Source organism: Neovison vison, chromosome 5, assembly GCF_020171115.1.
Source record: "Neovison vison isolate M4711 chromosome 5, ASM_NN_V1, whole genome shotgun sequence".
Lineage (NCBI taxonomy): Eukaryota > Metazoa > Chordata > Mammalia > Carnivora > Mustelidae > Neogale > Neogale vison.
The window spans coordinates 27,077,346-27,098,780 of NC_058095.1; the positions used below are offsets into that span (position 1 = coordinate 27,077,346).

At 38.0% G+C, this 21,435-nt stretch overlaps 1 protein-coding gene across 1 annotated transcript in view; it reads right to left on the bottom strand.

Moving 5' to 3' along the window:
* CPD (carboxypeptidase D) overlaps positions 1-21,435 on the bottom strand; it is a 78,466-nt gene that overhangs the window by 46,438 nt on the left and 10,593 nt on the right. The window lies entirely within an intron of this gene.

Below are 21,435 nucleotides of genomic sequence, written 5' to 3' on the forward strand. Positions count from 1 at the left end.
CCAGTTAATAACAACAGAATAATGATAACAGCTCTACGTTTGGGTCTTTACCATATGCCAGACCTGTCCTATGAGCTTTAAGAATATTAACATTTGGGGCGCCCGGGTGGCTCAGTGGGTTGAGCCGCTGCCTTCGGCTCAGGTCATGATCTCAGGGTCCTGGGATCGAGTCCCGCATCGGGCTCTCTGCTCAGCGGGGAGGCTGCTTCCTCCTCTCTCTCTCTCTGCCTGCCTCTTTGCCTACTTGTGATCTCTCTGCCAAATAAATAAATAAATAAATAAAATTAAAAAAAAAAATTAACATTTGGGGCGCCTGGGTGGCTCAGTGGGTTAAAGCCTCTGCCTTCGGCTCAGGTCATGATCCCAGTGTCCTGGGATCGAGTCCCGCATCGGGCTCTCTGCTCAGCAGGGAGCCTGCTTCCTCCTCTCCCTCTGCCTGCTTCTCTGCCTACTTGTCATCTCTGTCTGTCAAATAAATAAATAAAATCTTAAAAAAAAAAGAATATTAACATTTAATCTTTACAAGTGTATAAGATAGGTATTATTTCACCCATTTTACAAATTTAAGAAGTAGGATAGACAGAGAGAGGTTAAGACTTTTGACAGCATGAGCATGAAAGGTATACATGATCTTAAAGTTGTGAAGGATGTTCATGCCTAAGCATTATTAAGTGCCTACTATTCTAACTGTACTTCCCTTTATCAAGAAGGTAACAAGAGAGGGGCACCTGGGTGGCTCAGTGGGTTAAGCCGCTGCCTTCAGCTCAGGTCATGATCTCAGGGTCCTGGGATCGAGTCCCGCATCGGGCTCTCTGCTCAGCAGGGAGCCTGCTTCCCTTCCTCTCTCTCTGCCTGCCTCTCTGCCTACTTGTGATCTTTCTCTCTCTCTCTCTGTCAAATAAATAAATAAATAAATCTTAAAAAAAAAAAAAAAGAAGGTAACAAGAGGGAAAAAAAGACAAAATCTAGGGTGATGCAGCTGCACAAATCAGGGGAGGGGAGAGAGGGTGAGACATAACAAACCCTTTCAAAATGTGTTCAATGGAAGAGGGAAGTAAAAAGGGGAATAAGCATCCACAGCAACCACTTTCACCACTTCTACACCCAGATAAGCCCTCATACTCGTTCTGTAGAAAGTTTATTGCCTTACCATTCTTGTCACTTGATTTTTCAAATAAATTTTATTTTTTAAGGCAATTTTAGGTTCATAGCAAAATTGAGAAGGTACAGAGATCTTCCATGTTTCTACCATAACAGTATCATACAGTTTCATTGCCCTAAAAATCCACTGTGCCCCACCTTTTAAACCCTCCCCTTCCCTAACCTTTGGCAACTGCTAATCTTTTTATTATTTCCATATGGCTTGGCTTTTTCCAAAATGTCACAGAGTTGGGATAGCACAGTATATAGCCTTTTCAGATTGGTTTCTTTTATTTAGTAACAGGTACTGAAAGTTCCTCCATGTCTTTCCATGACTTAATAGTTTTCTTTTTAGTGCTAAATGATATGCCATTGTCTGGCTGTACCACAGTTTATCTTACCTGTTTACCTACTGAAGGATGTGTTGGTTGCTTCCAAGTTTTGACAATTATGAATTAACCCACTACAAACATCTGTATGCAGATTTTTGTGTGGACATACGTTTTCAACTCCTTTGGGTAAATACCAAGGAGCATAGCTGTTAGCATATAGTAAGAATATGTTCGGTTTTTTAAGAAACCACCAAACTGTTTTCCAAAGTGGTTGCACCATTTTGCATTCCCCTATCACCAATGAAAGAGAGTTCCTGTTGCTTGACATTTTCATCAGCCACTGTTCTGGATTTTGGCCATTCTCGATTTTGACCATTCTGGTAGGTAGGAAGTAGTAACTTGTTGCCTTTTTTTTTTTTTAAAGATTTTATTTATTTATTTGAGAGAGAGCACGAGAGGAGGCAGTGTCAGAGGGAGATGCAGACTCCCTGCTGGGTAGGGAGCGCGATGTGGGACTCAATCCTGGGACTCCAGGATCATGATCTGAGCCAAAGGCCATCGCTTAACCAACTGAGACACCCAGGAGCCCGTAACTTGTTGCTTTAATTTGCATTTCCCTGATGACATGGAATATGGAGCATCTTTTCTTTATTTTTTTTTAACTTTATTGATTTATTTAAGAGAGAGAACGCAGGGAGAGGGTCAGAGGGAGAAGCAGACTCTCTGCTGGGCAGGGAGCCTGATGCAATACAGGGCTTCATTCAAGACCCTGGATCACAACCTGAGCAGAAGGCAGACCCTGGATCACAACCTGAGCACAACCAATGCAGGGCTCAATCCCCCAACCCTGAGATCATGACCTGAGCCAAAATCAAGAGTCAGATGTTCACCTGACTAGCCACTCATGGGCCCCTGTCACCTGTGTAACTTCTTTGGTAAGGTGTCTGTTAAGGTCTTTGGCCCACTTTTAATCAGGCTATTTTTTGCTGTTGAGTTTTAAGAGTTCTTCATGTATTTTAGATCACAGTCCTTTATCAGAGATGCTTTCTTCCTTTTTTGGGCACAATAATATTCTACTCTATGTGTATACCACATTTTCTTTATCCAAATGTCAATGGACATTTAGGTTGTCTCTTGGCAACTGTAAATAAGGCTGCAGTGAATCTCAATGTGCAAATATCTTTTCATGATCCTGCTTCAATTCTTTTGTATATATACTCAGAAGCAGAACTGCTGAATCATATGGTAATTCTATTTCTAACTTTCTGAGGAAGCTCCATACTGTTTCCTATAGTAGCTACACTATTTTTATATTCCTACCAACCACTCAAAGGGTTCCAAATTCTCCACATCCCTACCAACATTTGCTATTTTTTTTTAGATTGACCATCCCAAAGGAATATAAAGTGATAAGTTATTGAGGTTATGATTTGCTTTTCCCTGATGATTAGTGATATTGAACATCTTTCCATATATATGTTGGCCATTTGTATATTTTCTTTGAAGAAATGTCTATTCAAGTCCTTTGCCCACTTTTAATCAGATTACTTGAGAGGTTTGAGTTGTAGGAGTTTTTTTGTTTTTTTTTTTAAAGATTTTATTTATTTATTTGACAGAGAGAAATCACAAGTAGGCAGAGAGGCAGGCAGAGAGAGAGAGAGGGAAGCAGGCTCCCTGCCGAGCAGAGAGCCCGATGTGGGACTCGATCCCAGGACTCTGAGATCATGACCTGAGCCGAAGGCAGCGGCTTAACCCACTGAGCCACCCAGGGGCCCCGAGTTGTAGGAGTTTTTTACATATTCTAAATATTAACCCTTTATCAGATATACGGTTCACAAGTATTTTCCATAGGCTGTTTTTTTACTCTGTTGATTGCTTCCCTTGCCATACAGGACATTGGAGGGTTTTGAACAGAGGTGTGATATAATCTGAATTGCCTTTAAAAAAAAAAAAAAAAAAGTAGGCTCCATGCCCAACATGGAGCCTAGCGCAGGGCTTAAACTCATGATCCTGAGATCAAGACCTGAGCTGAGATCAAAAGCTGAACACTTAACTAACTGACCCATCCAGGTGTCCCATGAATTGCCTTTTTAAAGATCATTCTGACTGCTGGGTAGAGAATGACTCAGGGATGAGGAGTAAAAGGGGAAGCAGAGTGAAGAATTAGAAAAATATGATGGCTTGGATCATAACTAAGATTTCTGTTGGTAGGGGAGATAAAGCAGACAGATCTGGATTTAGAAAGGATTTGTTTATACAGAATCAAGGATGACTTTTAGATTTTTAGCTAGGGAAACTAGGAAGATAGTAGTGCCATTAACTATCTGAAAGGAGAACAACAAAGGTACAAGCTATGACATGCCTAAGCTCTGTCTTTGGTCCTCTTCTCTTATTTATTCCCTTGATGTCTCATGGTTTAAATATTATCTACATGCTGACAACTCTCAAATTTCTATCTCTAGAGAAGACCTCTTTCCCAGACTCCAGACTTGTACATCCAATTGTCTATTCAACATCTCTACTTGCATATCATAAACTTAAGGTACCTTCATCTTCTCCAAACTTGCTCCACCTGCAATCTCTCCTATCATGGCTATTGGCACTTCCACTCTTCCAGCTGCTCAGGCCAAAAATCTTTGGAGTCACATTCCAATCTAAAGCATCAGAAATTCATGGTAGCTCTAACTGAAAAATCCAGAACCCAAAGATTTCTCCTCACCTCCATGGCTGCTGCCCTTTTACAAGCCACCATCCCTTCTCTGCCTGAATTTCTTCAATCACTCTTAACAGTTCTCCCTATACCTGCCCTTGTCCTTCTATACTCATTTCTCAACAGAGATGTGAAATTAATTCTGTTAAAATGTTAAGTCAGATGTTACTCTTTTGTATGATGACTCCCTTTTCCACTCAGACTAAAAGCCAAAGTCTTTACAGAGGCCTAAGGCCTCATGCAATTTGTCTTCTACCATTTCCCTTTCCCCTTTAACCTTCTTTCATACTCTCTCCATCACTGGCTCTGCATCTGCCACAATGGCCTCCCTGCAAGTTCACACACTGGGTACCTCCTGACTTCGGGTCTTTGCTCTAGCTACTCCCTTTGCCTGGTATGCTCTTCTCCCAGATATGCCTGCTTGACCAATTCCCTCAGCTCCAGCTCTTTGCTCCAATTTCAACTTGACTTCCCCATTTAAAGTTGCTACTTGCTTCTCCCCAACATTATCCCCAAGCCCATCCCACCAACACTCACAATTCCACTCACTCTTTTGTACTTTTTCTTTTTTCTAGAGTACTTAACAATATACCTATTAAGTTTATTATTTACTGCCTATTTCTCTAGACTAGATTATAAGCAACACAGGGGCAGAGATTATCTACTACACCCACTGATGGATATTCCAAGCACCAGACCGTATCTGGCACACAATAGCCCTTCAGAAAATATCTGTTGAAAGAATGAAACTAAGTAGGTAATTAAGAATTCTGTTTTGAATGTATTAAATTTGAGATGCCAAAGACTTTGTCTTCCCAGAATATATGTAAGTTTATAACCACCAAAAGCCCAGTAACTTGGTCTTAATATTCTTCTTAGAAGGCAAGGTATCCATCTTTTGACCTTTTCTTATTGTCCAGCATCTTGGTATGAACTTTGGGTCTGGCATCTATGATCATCTTTGCTTAACTCTCACCTGTATGTACAATGTGGACATACACATACTATTCGTGATACATATTTATTAATCTTTTCCAATTTTTACTACTATATTGGTCATAGTACAATGGTCACTGTGTTTAAGATGTTATACTAAGATTATAGGGATTTGTAAATAAGAGACATACCTTCATTCATAGTCTAGAGTCTTGGTGAGGAAGCAGAACACAGCACACATAAAAATAACAATTTCAGAGCAAGGCATGTGTGAGCTCATTTTTTTTGCATATGTAAAACTTAATAGCTATGTTAAATTGCAAACATGGCCAATTCATACTTTAATTATGCCAGAAGGTAGGGAAGTAGACAGCTTACAACACTATAATCACCAGGCTGGAGTTCTGGCATTCTTTTGTCTGTTCCTTAATTGTCCTACTTAAGTAGCTATTTAAGAAACACTAGCTAAGAGCAACACGAACACCAAGTTTACAGTAATATTTTGGAGTATTATCTAATCAGCTTTTTAAACTTTAATAGTACTATAGCTAGCCAGTGCCAATCAATGACACAGAGAAATATATTCCCAGGGTAGGGGAAGAGAGGAAGGATAGAAGTCTTCTAAAAGAAGACTTTAAGAAAAGAAATTACATTCAGTGGACTCTAGCCCCACAGACCACGCCCTGTAGTGATTTTTTTTTTTTTTTAATAACTCTACAATCTAAAACTAAAGGTCAGATTCATGGAGACAAAACTCTTTTTGTAGGTCCTATAGATTTGAGGAAATATTACAGTGAGGAGTGTACCTAACTGTAACACATCTTTGTGGAATCAATCATTGCTTTACAGCATAGAATCTAGTGGAAATACAAAATATTCATTAAATCTTGGCATGTATTCCCCAAATTTTCCTTTGATAAGACCCTATTTAACAGGAAGCCATATAAATATTGGAAATAAAATTAAGGGGGAATGAATTAGTCAGTAATTGTTACATGAACAACTGGTAACTATGTGATAAAAAATACTGGTGAGCTTTACCTCCTATCATACCAAATAAACTTAAATCCATATGGAATTTGATGTAAAAATGAAACTGTAAACAAACCTGGAACTCAACATGAATATTTTTGTACTCTCAGGATGAGAAGAATCTAAGTTTGGCAGCAAAGTAGCATGAAGGCATAAAAGGAAAAAAAATGATAGATTTAACTATTAACAACTGTAAAATATTTGACCAAAAACCTACCTTAAAAAATTTTAAAAAGAGACTAAGAAAAAAACCCCATAAAATAAGAGAGTTATAGAACATTCCTGGGTAACAATTTAATAATTACGTGTATGACATCTTTGGCATGACCTTAATAGAGAAAATTTCTTTTCCAGGCACTTATTCCAAGGTAATAGCTACAAAGAAAAGGACTATAATGTTTAAACTAAAAGAGAATAAAACTGAAAAATACCTGACTATCCAAAAATGGGGGATCAGTTTATAATTATATAAAATGGGCTACTGTGCAACTATTTAAGGTATTGTGGACAAACATTTATGGGCATGATATTTACCATATAATAACAAAAAAGGTATAAAACAGCATATACAGGGTGATGGGTATTGAGGAGGGCACATGCTGTGATGAGCACTGGGTGTTACAATTAACTAATGAATCACTGAACACAGCATCAAGGATTAACCATGTACTATACAGTGGCTAACTGAATGTCATTTTTTTTAAAGATTTGGGGCGCCTGGTTGTCTCAGTGGGTTAAAGCCTCTGCCTTCGGTTCAGGGCATGATCCCAGAGTCCTGGGATCAAGCCCCACATTGAGCTCTCTGCTCAGTGGGGAGCCTGCTTCCTCCTCTCTCTCTGCCTGCCTCTGACTACACGTGATCTCTGTCAGGAAATAAATAAAATCTTAAAAAAAAAAAGATTTTATTTATGACAGAGAGAGATCACAAGTTGACAGAGAGGCAGGTAGAGAGAGAGAGAGAGAAGCAGGCTCCCCGCTGAGCAGAGAGGCTGATGCAGAACTCGATCCCAGGACCTTGAGATCATGACCGAGCCAAAGGTAGCAGCTTAAGCCACTGAGCCACCCAGGCGCCCCCTGAATATAATTTTTTTTTTAAAGCATATAAAGATAAATCTTTTTGCATGACAATTTAAACTTTATTCTTCTTTGAAACATACAGTTTCTCAGTTTCCCTATACTCAAGTATGAGTTAACTGATTCAAAACAATTTTGACAATCTAACCAACATGCTATGCTGTTTTACAGGTTTTTTTTTTTAAACTCAAGTTTATTGAGTCATAGTTTATATTCTATATAAGTCATCCTTTTTAAGTATATAGTGCAATGTGTACATTCATATAAGCTCCACCACAATCAAGATACAGGACATTTGTCTCATTCCAGAAAGTTCCCTTCCTCCAGCTCCCAGGTTTTGGGCAACCACTAATCTAATTTCTTTGCCTATATTTTTGCCTTCTCCAGAATGTCATATAAATGAAATCACGCAGTATAAAGCCTTTTGTATGAGGCTACTTTTACTCAGCACAATGCTTCTGAGATTCATTCATACTGTTGCACATATAAATTCTCCTTTTTATTTCTCGGTATTCACTTGCATGGATGTAGTACAATTTGTTTATCCTTTTACATGTGATGGATATTTGAGCTGCTTTCAGTTTCTGGTGATAGTGAATAAAGCTGTGCACAGACCTTAGTGTGGGCATATATTTTCATGTTTTTTTGGATAAATATCTAGGAGTGGCTTGGCTGAGTTATACAGCAAATGTAAGTTTAACTTTATAAGAAACTGTCAAACTATTTTCCAAAGTGGCTTACCATTTCACATTCCTACCAGCAATGCATGAATGTTCCAGGTTCTCTGCATCCTCACTTAAACTGCTCATGCAACTGGTCAGATTTTTGACTCTAAATATTCTAGTGGGTGTACAATGAGATCTCACTGTGGTTTTAATTTATATTTCCCTGACAACAAATAATATTGCACATCCTTTCATGTCTTTATCATCTATATTAGGAGACCTTGGAAACTAGGGACTATTGGTGATATTGTAGAGAAAGAAGGATATTAAGAAAGGGATTCCATAAACTGTCTACAAACTCCCGGGCTTACTCTTGAACTGCAATGTGTGGGTATGACCCTAACAACATGCCAAAAGCATGGAGAACTGAATAACAAAACAGCTTCCAGACTGGCCCTTGGAAGGTAAGCACACAGAACAGATCTGAACAGAACAGTAAATGCTTTGAAAATTCAAACTGCCATCACAGCCCATAGGAGGCAAGTCAAAACTTAAAACTGAGCCTACCTGGGTCATTGACTGCTAAAATAAACAAAGAAGTTGTCATTTTTTGTAGAATTTAAACAAGACTTGGCTCTCATAAGATCCAAAATGTTCAGCCTATAACCCAACATTCTTTGATATTAAAAGAACCAGGAAAATGTCAACCACTTGAAAGGAAAAAATAATCAATAGATACCAACCCCAGTGTGACCTAGATATTAAAATTATCAGACTAAGCTTAAAGCAGTTGTTTAGGCCACATTCCAAGGAAGTAAGATTAACCATTCTTTTTTTTTTTTTTTTCTTAAAAAAAGATTTAATTAATTTGACAGAGAGAGACACAGTGGGAGAGGGAACACAAGCAGTGGGAGTGAGAGAGAGAGATAGAGAGAGAGAGAGAGAGAAGCAGGCCTCCTGCTGAGTAGGGAGGGCAGATGCAGGCCTTGATCCCAGGACCCTGGGATCATGACCCGAGCCCAAGGCAAACGTTTAACTACTGAGCCACCCAGGTGCCCCAAGATTAACCATTCTTGAAATAAAAAACAGAAGACACAAAGAAGAAGGACAAAGTGGAAATTTCAAAATGATAAATTCAATAACCAAAATTTAAATATTTACTTGATGAATTCAACAGGAGAATGGAACTGACAAGGGGTAAGAGTTAATTTGTAGACAGACAAACAGAAATTACCTAATGTAAGTAACAGAGAAAAAAGAATACTTTTAGGGACAAAGGTCTACTGAAAGGTCTGGCATTCTTGTCACTGGAGTCTCAGAAGGAGAGGAAAAGGGCACAATGCCAAAAAAGAAAAAAAAAATGAAGAAATTATAGCCAAAAAGTCCCAAAATTTGGCAAAAGATGTAAACTTAGATTTCAAGAAACTCAGCAAATCCCAAACAGGTTAAACTTAAAAAAAAAAAAAAAAAAAAAAGATTCATGGCTAGATACTTTATAATCAAATTGCTCAAAACCAAAGACAAAGGAAAACCTCTTGAAAGGAAAAACTCTTGAAAGCAGTAACAGAAAAATGATATGCTCATACAAGGGAACAACAATTCAAATGACTGTGAGTTTCTCATCAAAAGCTGTGGAGGCCAGAAGGCAAGAGCATAAAACAAACAAACAAAACCTGCCAACCCAAAACCTAGAGTTTTATATCTAGTGAAAATATTCTTCAGTAATGAAGGCAAAAAACAGACATTCTCAGTGAAGGAAAACTAAAGAATCCATCACAAACCAACTTGCTTTAAAAAAAAAAACAAAAAAACGCTAAAGTCAGCCAACAGAAAGGATGATTACCCACCACCTGCATCAACATAGATGGAACTGGAGGGGATTATGCTCAGGGAAATAAATCAAGCAGAGAAAAACAATTATCGTATGGTTTCACTCATATGTGGAACATAAGGAATAGCGTACAGGACCACAGAGGGAGGGAGGGAAAACCTGGAAGAAATCAGAGAGGGAGACAAACCACGACAGACTCTGGACTCCGGGAACCAAACTGAAGGTTACAGAAGGAAGGGAGGTGGGGGGATCGGTAACCAGGGGATGGGTATTGAGGGGGGCACATGTTGTGATAAGCACTGGGTGTTATATGCAACTAATGAATCGCTGGACACTACATCAAACACTAATGATGTACTATATGTTGGCTAATTGAACATAATTAAAAAATAAACGAAAACCAAAACCAAAACCAAAATAAATAAAAGAAATGCTAAAGAAAGTCAGTTATTCGGGTAAAAAAAATAAATGACACCAGAGAGAAACTCAGGATTTCCAGAATGAAAGAACAGCAGAAATGGTAAATATCTGGGTAAATACAATGAACTATTTTTTTCCTCTTAAGTTCTTTAGAGTATGTATGACAGCGGAAAGCAAAAATCATAACACTGTCTGGTGGGGTTTTCAATGCATATACATGTAATACAAATGACAACTGCAACAAAAAGTGGGGGAGGGTACAGTGTGGTGGTGAGATTTGTGCATTCCTCCTGAAGTGGTAAAATATCAGTCCTGTAGACAGACAAACAGAAAAATTAAGCATGTAAATTTTAACTCCTAGGGCAACTACCAGAACAAACCATATAAAGGAGATACAGTAAAAAACACAAGAGATAAAATACTAAACATTCAAACAATCCCACAGAAGGCAGGAGAGAGGAAGCAGTAGAATAAAAAACAGAGGGAATAAAGAGGAAAATAATTAAAAAGTAGACTTAAATCCAAACATCAATAATTACATTCAGTGTAAATGGTATAAACATACAGACTAAAAGACAAATTGCCAGAGGCACCTGGGTGACTCAGTCTTTTAAGCCTCTGCCTTCTGCTCAGGTAATGATCCCAGCATCCTGGGAACCCCCACCCCATAGGCTCCCTGCTCAGTGGGAAGCCTGCTTCTCCCTCTTCCCCTCGTGTGCCCTCTAGCTCACTCTCTCTCTCAACTAAGTAAAATCTTAAAAATAAATAAATAAATAAATAAATAAAAGACAAATTGTCAAATGAATTGAAAAATAAGAGCCAATTACATGTTGTCCATCAGAAACTCACTTTATTTTATTTTTTAAAGATTTTATTTTATTTGACAGACAGAGATCACAAGTAGGCAGAGAGGCAGGAGCGGGGATGGGGAGAGGGGGAGGTGGGGGGAAGCAGGCTCCCTGCCTAGCAGAGAGCCCAATGTGGGGCTTGATCCTAGGATCCTGAGATCATGACCTGACCCTTTATTTTTTTTTTTAAGATTTTATTTATTATTTGATAGAGAGAGCAAGCACACGTAGGCCAAGCAGCAGGCAGTGGGAGAAGCAGGCTCTCTGCAGAGCAGATAGCATGAGATCATGACCTGGAGCAGAGGGCAGATGCTTAGCCGACTGAGCCACCCAGGTGCCCTAAGAAACTCCCTTTAAATAAATATAATGGTACAGAGAAGTTAAAAGTAAAAGAAGGTGGGGCGCCAGGTGGTCCTGGGATTGAGCACCACATTGGGCTCCCTACTCAGCAGGAAGACTGCTTCTCCCTCTCCCACTCCCCCTGCTTGTGTTCCCTCTCTTGCTGAATCTCTGTCAAATAATAAATAAAATCTTAAAAAAAAAAAAGTAAAAAGGTTAAAAGATACACCAGGCAAACATAAAACAAAAGAAAAATGGAGAGGCTAGAGTAGTATCAGCCAAAGTAGACTTGAGAACAAGGAAAAGTAGCAGGGTTTTATTTTATTTTTTAAAAGATTGATTGATTGATTGATTTGACAGACAGAGATTACAAGTAGGCAGAGGGGCAGGCAGAGAGAGAGGAGGGGAAGCAGGCTCCCTGCTGAGCAGAGAGCCCGATGCAGGCTCGATCCCAGGATTCGATCCCAGGATTCCGGGATCATGGGATCATGACCTGAGCCGAAGGGAGAGGCTTTAACCCACTGAGCCACCCAGGCGCCTCAGTAGCAGGGTTTTAAAGAGGGATACTACCTAATGATAAAAGGGTCAATTGACCAAGAAAACATTGTAGTCCAAGTTTACCATCAAATAGATCTAAAGGACATTTAGAGCACACCCCACCCAACAACAGCAACATACATACTCTTTTCAAGTACAAATGGTACACTCATCAAGACAGACAATACCCTAGGTTGTAAAACAAACTTAACAAATGTACAAGAACTGAAATCATATAAGGTATATTCTTTGACATGAAGGAATTACAGAGAATCAGTAATAGAAAGCTATATACAGGATATCCTTTTCTTAATGAAATCTAAAAGTAAAGCACATTTCCCGAGTTTATAATAATAAACTACTCTCAGAAGTCAACTTACAAGTTGTGGTATCTTCCTAATCCACATATTTCTAAACTCATAGGAACCCACCAACGTGAACAGTGGTAAACTCATTTTTATTTGCTATACAAAAAAAGATTAAAATGCTATTCTAACTCTAGAATATCAGAAAGTTTTTATTCACCAGCTTCAAGTTTCACTTTAGCAATTACATTTTATAAATCATCTTAAAAAAAACCCTGGAAGCAAATGAAGATATTAACTGAGTTTTGTGAGGTGCTACCAATAGGCATTATTTGCTATCTGGGTTAAACTTAACATTTATTTTCCCAATACTAACTGTCAATGAGTAATCTTAACTAGGCAGCTGGTTGAGATCTTTCTGTCTTGATCTTTGCCCCAACAACAAAAAAAAACCCTACCTATACAAAGCTAGAGTTTCCTGTAACAGAGAACAGCCATTAAAATGTAGATAAGCCTGATGTTACTGACAGCTGCGGCTACTTACCAGATTCAGTTCATATGTCTGCTTTTTTTTAAGGTGGTGTCATGTGGCTCAATACAGGCTACAGGATTAAATATCAGACCTCAGAACAATATCTTTATCCAGTTAAAGAAAATTTAAATTTGGGGAGTGGAACATTCATTATAGGCATGCCTCAAAGCAATAAAATATTTTACTAACAGTATAAAAAGGTCTGTTATTTCTCTGACTTATTAACAATCATAAATAAGCACACCTCTGTTATCCATTTCTCTCTCAGGGGGCTAGCTAAGCCAATGACCTTCAAATTTGTTTATTCGTACTAAAATAATTTTGAAAAATTATGCAGTGCTTCACATAGTTGGCATCTAAAAGTTTTCATCTTTAGTTTCACTAGTTGCAAACAGTGTAGTTTCCTGGATGGTATAAATTTTTATATTTTTAAATAAAACTTTTACATTATTATTTTAGATGTACCCAAAAAAATAAAATATAGATTTAATTCCTGGAATCATCTATATAAAACTTGTGTGAACATATACTCTTTTTTCACAATAAGAATTTTACATCTTCCCTTTTTCTACCTGAACTTACATTTCCATTCTGCTTCATCCATAGGTTATTTGAATGTGATATACTTGTGTGGTTTCAAGTGTTACACCGATCATCCTATAACACTTCAAACTATAATATGTATGTATATGTATGTAAATTTCCCTAAATTTTCAATTACTTTAACACCCTAAGAACTAATTTTTATCTTTTAGATTGAATTATTATAACTACTAGCATAAAATTTAACAGAAAGGCAAAATTATCAATTTTACTAAGCAATAAACAGGTAATAATTACTGAAAATACCTTTTTAAAAAAGATTTATTTATTTATTTTACAGGGGAGAGAGAAACCCAAGCAGACTCCCCACTGGATGCAGAACTGATGTGGGACTTGAGGTCATGACCCTGAGATCATGACCTGAGCCAAAATCAAGAGTCCATTGCTCAACTGACTGAGCTACCCAGGTACCCCAAAATTATCTTTTAATTTTAGAAAAGAGTAGGAATGGAAGATCTGGAAATTTATTTCCTTAAAGCTATCAAAACAGGTCTCCTTCCTTCTCCCCATACATATCTCAGTTTGAAAATCACTGATTTAGATTCTTTCCTCTACTTACAAGAATTGACAAAGAAAGAAAAATGGTACAAATTTTGCTTTTAAACCTATCTACCCAGGTGGCTGGCTGGCTCAGTCAGAAAAGTAGTGCATTAGAGCCTCATGTTGTAGAGATTACGTTAAAAAAAAAAACAAAAAAAATTTTTTAAAAACATTACCTTGCCAATCCAAAGTTTTCTTTGTTTGGAAAAAACTGAATGTAATGTACTGTGAAACTTACAATCCCTTCATTCCTTTACCAGCATCAAAAAAAAAAGACTAAAAATATAACCATTAGCAAACTGTCCAATAGTACAACAAATTGTGATTAACAGTAATTGCTATAGGTGGCTAAATCTTCCGATAAAAGGATCTGCTCATACCCATTAAACTCCTTTATTTATCTGACAACAAATTTTCATATGCTTTAGTCACTCAATTCATCGTTATCATGGAACCAGTCCCTATTATTGTTTTCACTAGAGAGATCTAGCTTTGTTGGGGGCGGAGAGGTACTTAAATAAATTCAACCCTTCATTCAAAAACAGGGAACTAATGAGTAACTCACTCTTATGTCTCAAGCAGAAAGTCAATAGAAAAAAATATAATCAGTGCTTCAGTATTAAGAATTAAACATAGCAAGTTTGTTTTAACTTGCCTTAGTGGGCCAAATTATAAAGCATCGAACTGTATTATACAAGAACCTTATAAGTATTTTATAGAAAAAAAAATTACAATATGTTAGGAAATTCTATAGGAAAACCATTTTGGAATATAGGAATATAGATAGGCAATTTCCACTGTAGATTCAAATTTGGAGCTTACTGATATTTCTTTAATAAAACTACTTCAATGGAGGGATGCCTAGGTGGTTCAATCAGTTAAGCATCTGCCTTTGGCTCAGGTCATGATCCCAGGGTCCTGGGAGGTCCTCCACCTCCACCTTGCCTTGCTCAGTAGGGAGCCTGTTTCCTCCCTCAGCCAGCCACTACCCCAAATTGTACATGTGCTCTCTCTCTGACAAATAAGTAAATCTTTAAAAAACAAAACCAAAAAACTTCAGGAACATCGGGGTGGCTCAGTTGGTTAAGTGTCTGCATTGGGCTCAGGTGATGATCCCAGGGTCCTGGGACTGAGTCCCAGATGGGGCTCCTCGCTCAGCAGGGAGTCTGCTTCTCCCTCTGGCTACCGCTCCCCCTGCTTGTGCTCTTTCTCACTCTCTCTGACAAATAAATTAAAAAATCTTAAACAAACAAACAAACAAAAAAAACCTACTTCAAAGGACAGTGAGAAGTTCTCACAATTTTGACAACTGTGAACAATTTATTTAGAGATAATAAGTGAGTTAATAAGTGATAATTTTGCACTCCCTGATATATTTTTAAAACCTAATGAGCATAGCGCTCAAAAAATTTTAAGTGGGACATCTGCATCAAATGAACAGAAAAAAACAGAGGCCCTTTAAAAATTCCCCATATTCCTGGTCTTTAAATTCAAGTTTACTATGAGCAAATCTTAACTGAACTTGGTGTTTGTATTCTCAGCAACTTTATCTATTTCCTTCACCACTCCCACTGAATATATATTTGCTAATGATATGGTTCTACAAAGTTAAACTAAATTACACAGTTCTGCATCTGTTTTCAGTTTTGTTTAAGTTGGTCAACAAGATCTCTCACACAGCTCTTTGAACTGCATTTTCCTTTTTTTAAAGTACTCTCCCATTCTCTACCACCTGAGTTAAATAGAAAAAAGAAAAGAAAGGAGAAAAAAAACCCGATTATCTAGACCTCAGATCTGAAGATTTAGGGACCAAATCCTAAAGTAGTGATTAACATATGGTTCTCCACCTTTACGTAAGTCTATCATGTTACAAAATACACAATTGTGCCGCTCCTAAAGGTCAGATTTTATATCAGGCTGTATATTTTAGTTTACTAAAGCAAACTTGTGACTTGAGTAGAAGCAAATATATTCTGTTTGAGAACTGTTTTACCTTTTTGCTTTCCTTTCAAATTAGGCAGCATTCACATTAGAATAGAGAAGAAGGAAGAAAGAGGTCGAAGCACCTCCTTAATGTACAAGTTTAGATAAGACCAAAAGCACTTTACTAATGCACATTTGATTATCAATAGTATTCTTCAAGCATGAACAATGGTGTGAAAATTAATATGTGAACTTCCAGCATTGCTTAAAGAAAACATCCCAGAGCAAAATGCCAGAAGTACATATACTTTAGAGGTTAAAAAACAAACAAACAAACAGACCAAAACCCCACCCATCTGTTCATTTATATATGTACTCTATTTTTTTTCAAAGACTTTATTTATTTATTTGTCAGAGACAGAGAGACAGAGAGAAGGATCACAAGCAGGGGGAGCAGGAGAAGGAGAAGCATGCTCCCCACTATGCAGGGAGCCCGACATGGAGCTCCATCCCAGGACCCTAGAATCATGAACTGAGCTGAAGGTAGATGCTTAATGGACTGAGCCACCCAGGCACCCCTATGTATTCTACTATGCATATATATTCTAGTTGAATTTCTGGCTCCAGCTCTAAGCAATTAAATTATGTCAGGAAACAATACCAATTCAATTTCCAAAATCATATATGCTGCCATATGTTTTCCTTATCTCAAAACTGCTAAATCTCTTTATCATCTTGACTTTTCTCCCAATCTCCAGAGCCTATTTCCCAACTGCCCAATGGGCACTTGTAACTAGTAACTAATACATCTCAAGCACCATCCCCGATCTTCACTCCTCTCTCACCTGAAGAGAACACGAACACAAACACACATACTCCTCCGATTAGTATTCCTAGGTTCAATCACCTCCAAGTTAGATCTTTGGGTCCCTCTTTTTGACACTCTGTTCTACCATCTAACGGATGGTCAATCCTGTAGTTCTTTTTGCAACAATTTCTTATATCTCACACTCCCTCTTCATTCCCCTGGCATCCCTCTAGATAAAGCCCTTATCTCCAAAAAAAACTCTGCACCAAAGAACAGTGAACACTCCCTAGTCTCTCTTCCTCTAGCACTTTTTCACTGCCAATACATTTTGTATAAAGATAACTCCAGGGGCACCTGGGGGCTCAATGGGTTAAAGCCTCTGCCTTCAGCTCAGGTCATGATCCCAGGGTCCTGGGTCCGAGCCCAGAATCGGGCTCTCTGCTCAGCAGGGAGCCTGCTTCCCCCTCCCTCTCTCTCCACCCACCTCTCTGCCTACTTGGTGATCTCTGTCTGTCAAAAAACAAACAAAAAATCAAATCAAAACAAAACAAAAAAACTCCAAATGAATAGTAACACGCTGACCTTATCAAATAATTCACACTTTAGCAGGATACACAAAAAACTATTAACAACATAACCCAGACAAGCATCATAATGATGATATTAACAAAAAGCTCTAGGAAGGCCAGAGAGTGACAGTAACTACCCTAGAGTTTCCATTCACAGTGGAACTGGAGAAAAGCATCCCAGAAAATAGCCCAAGGTTTACATTTTGGGGAAAGGACAAGTAGTTCAATGACAGGGGAGAGGTAGGAAAGAAGAGAAGAGGGGAGAAGAGGAGAGGAGAGGAGAGGGGAGGGGAGGAGAGGTAGGAGAGAAGACCAGAAATATAGGCTTGAGTCAGACTCTAGGCCCTTTAGGGTCATGCTAGTAAGTTTAGACTTGATGCTATTAAAGTGTGAAACAAGCAAAGGTGTAAGAACACTTTCTGGTTTTTTGTTACTTTGCTTGTAACATGTAATTTTAAAAATAAAGTAATACAAGCACCAATAGAACCAGACACATAAGTATAACTAATGGTAAATTACCTTTCCTCTCTACTTCAGATTAGTAAAGATGCAGGAAAATTAGATACAAGGACAATAATCTGTATATGTTCATTAGTCAGGTTGGATTATTTATGTTATTTAAATCTGTGTCCCTACTGATATTTTTGTCTTTGTGATCTAACAAATACTGAGACATGTTTAAAACCTCCTACTGTATTTATGGATTTGTCTATTCTTAATATATCAGATACTGCATCTTTTTCAGTTCTGCACTGTCCATCTGATTTTTTCTTTGCTTTAAACAGATTCCAATTTCCTGGCATCATATGATTAACTCATAATGCCCAGGGTTTGTTTGCTTTTTGTTTATTTATTTGAGTATAGCTCCAGGTGTACAACATAGTGATTCAACAAGTTCATACGCCATGCCATGTTCACTCCAAGTGCAGCTGCCACCTATCCCAATACATCACTATTACGATATCATTGACTATATTCCTTATACTGCACATTTTATTCCCCTGACTTCTTCATTCCATAACTGGAAGCCTGTATCGCCCACTCCCCTTCACCTACTTTGCCCAAGCCTCCACTCCCTCCCTTCTGACAAACATCAATTTGTTCTCCATCTTTATAGGTCTGATTAGGCTATTTGTTTTTTAATTCATTTGTTTGTTTTTTTTTAGATTCTACTTATGAATGAAATCATATGGTATTTGTCTTTCCCAGTCTGACTTATTTCACTAAGTGTAATATCCTCCATTCATGTTGTCTCAAATGGCATGGTTGCATCCTTTTTATGGCTGTGTAATATTCCATTGTGTATATACATATACACATATTTGTGTATATAAGTACATATGTGTGTGTGTGTGTGTGTGTATGCCACATCTTCCTTATCCATTCACCTACTGATGGACACTTAGGTTACTTCCATCTCCTGGCTATTGTAAACAATACTGCAATAAACAAAGGGAAACATATCATGTCTCTTTCCAAATTAGTGTCTTTCTTTTCTTTAGATAAATACCCAATAATGGGTATTGGATCATATGGTATTTCTATTTTTAATTTTTTTAAAGACTTATTTATTTATGTATTTGACACAGAGAGAGAGAGAGAGAGAGAGAGAGAGATCACAAGTAGACAGAGAGGCAGGCAGAGAGAGAGGGAGAAGCAGGCTCCCCGCCAAGCAGAGAGCCCAATGTGGGGCTTGATCCCAGAACCCTGGGATCATGACCCAAGCCAAAGGCAGAGGCTTAACCCACTGAACCACCCAGGCGCCCCTATTTTTAATTTTTTAAGAACCTCTGTACTGTTTTCCACAATGGCTGCACCAATTTCTATTCCCACCAACATTATACCAGAGTTCCTTCTTCTCCACATCCTCATCATAATGCCCTGTTCAATGACACAGAGTGTGCTCCCCAAGAATAAGCTTTTCAGTTCATTTTTTTGAACTAAGTATAACCTTTCATGCTGTTCAAAACAATTTGGTAATTATTTTCCCCATGCTTTCCCCTTGCTGGCAACAATCTACCTCAAGCCAAATATACCTCAATATTTAGAGCATATTAGTGCTGCTCAGTCTGACCTCCACTTTAGGCAGAGAACAGCTATCCACAGAACCAAAGAAGTTTATTCTCACAAAAAAACCCTGAATTAGTTACATTATATGCTATCTGGCCACATTTCCTAACTCTCTGCCCATAAAAGGAGAAGGGGGAAAGGGCTGAAATAAAGTACAAAAGGAGAGGAAAGAAAGTTTGATAAATGCACAGACCATTTTCTTCTTCCAAAGGAGAAAAAAAATTCATAATTACCAGTCTGAAAAGACACAGCCCCAAGTTAGCAATGTTTAAAGACTATGGCAGCTGACCTAACTAATCAGAGAATGCACAGGCTCACATGAACAACACACAGGCCTGACAATATTTCTGACCAATTTCTTATCTCAGTACTCTTTGATATAAGGAAAACAGTCTAAAAGTAGGTGATCTCAGATAAACACAGATGGCTCAGTCCTCACTGGAAATGACTAACATAAACAAGACAGGGCAAAATAAAAAGCCTAAATTGTAAGTTATTACATGCAATTTATAAGGTGTTTTGTTCCTACTTAGAATTTGAAAATAAATCAATTTTACCAAGAGTAACCAAAAACAGTATACTTTGAAACTATAGGTCATGACCCATTAGTGCACTGTGAGATACAGAAGTAGGTTCAGATAAGCATTTTTTGTTTAATGAACTAGTAGAGACTAGAAAAAAGCAATACCAGAATATATCACAAAGTACTATTTCATGAAATTGTTTCAGTTTTATGTACACACACATATGAGATGTATTTAAATGACTGAAAGGTAATTTTACATTTTAGATTACAATTAAAAAAAAAAAGTTTCAGGGAAAAAAAAAAAAGTTTCAGGACACCTGGATGGCACAGTCAGTTAGTTAAGCGTTCGACTCTTAGTTTCAGCTAAGGTCATGATCTCGGGGTGGTGAGACTGATCCCCGTGTGGGCCTCCATGTTCCAAGTGTGAAGTCCGCTTTGGATTCTCTCTCCCTCCTCCTGTACCCCTCCCACTTGGGTGTATACACTCTCTCTCTCTCAAATAAATCTTTAAAAAAAAAAAAGTCTGAAAAACATTCACCTCAGATCTACCAGTAAGATAACTTATTTTCTCAGAGTGTGAACAAAATTAAGAGGAATATTTTTATAAATTTTTGTAAGATTATCTTGTCTACACATCATCTAAGATTTTAAATAACTGTGTACTCATTTCTCAGATGCAAGGATTCACTTATTCAAAATTCAAAAAAGCCTTATTGTTTACCTTCTATAGCCTAGGCACAGCTCTATGTGCTAGAAACAGAAAACTGAAAACTGAATAAATCAAGTTCCTGCCCTCCTGAAGTTTAAATTCCACCAGATATAAGCACCCACGATGCCAGCTGCTAGGTTAAGAGCTTTATATCCATTTTCACTTGGGCCTCATAATCCTATGAGGTAGATTGTATTTGTCTTCCTTTTATGTATGTGGGAAATGAGTCTCAGAGAAATTACTTTACTTGCATAAACTTCTCTTTCTCTCCCCACCCCCGCCTCTCACACACGCGCACGCTCTATTTCTCTCTCACACACGTGGCTAGTCAACGGCAGAGCTGGGATTCAAACTCAGGGCAGCAGGATTCCAAAGCTCTGCCCTTAGCCACTATACTACACTGCCTTCCAGAGTTGTTCTATCTGCAAGAAAAAAATATAACAGCATTCTGCCTAAGAAAACTTCTAAAAATTATATCAAATTGTGACCTTTGATCATATAATTTCAATTATAGGTGGCCTGGGGCTACTTGTCCTTTTTAAAATTTTGTAAGTTAAAAGAAAGCAATTCTTACAAGTTGACCTAAAACTACCATTCAGTTTCATTAAATTTGCTTTGGAATAAACATATTAAACCATCAGATGATTTTTATGTCTCCTTAACTGTGAAGAAAGAAAAAAAGAATGGTAGACAAAAGGCAAAGAAATCAGCACACTGTGGTTTAAAAAAAAAAAAAAAGCAGCAGCAGCAGAGGATCTGCTCCATGAAAAAGTTTGCCTTAGGCTCTCACACAATAAGGAGACTTTAGCAGCAGAGCATGACTACTCATTCAGAGGCCTTATTAGGATAGTCATTCCCTAGAGGTATCCTGCAGATTTGAGAAACATGTTGAGAGAAGCAAGGCCCACCCACCTAGACAACTAGATACGCGGGTCAACCCTACTAACCAATGTGACCATGGGGGGGCCAGATCACCCCGCATCCCG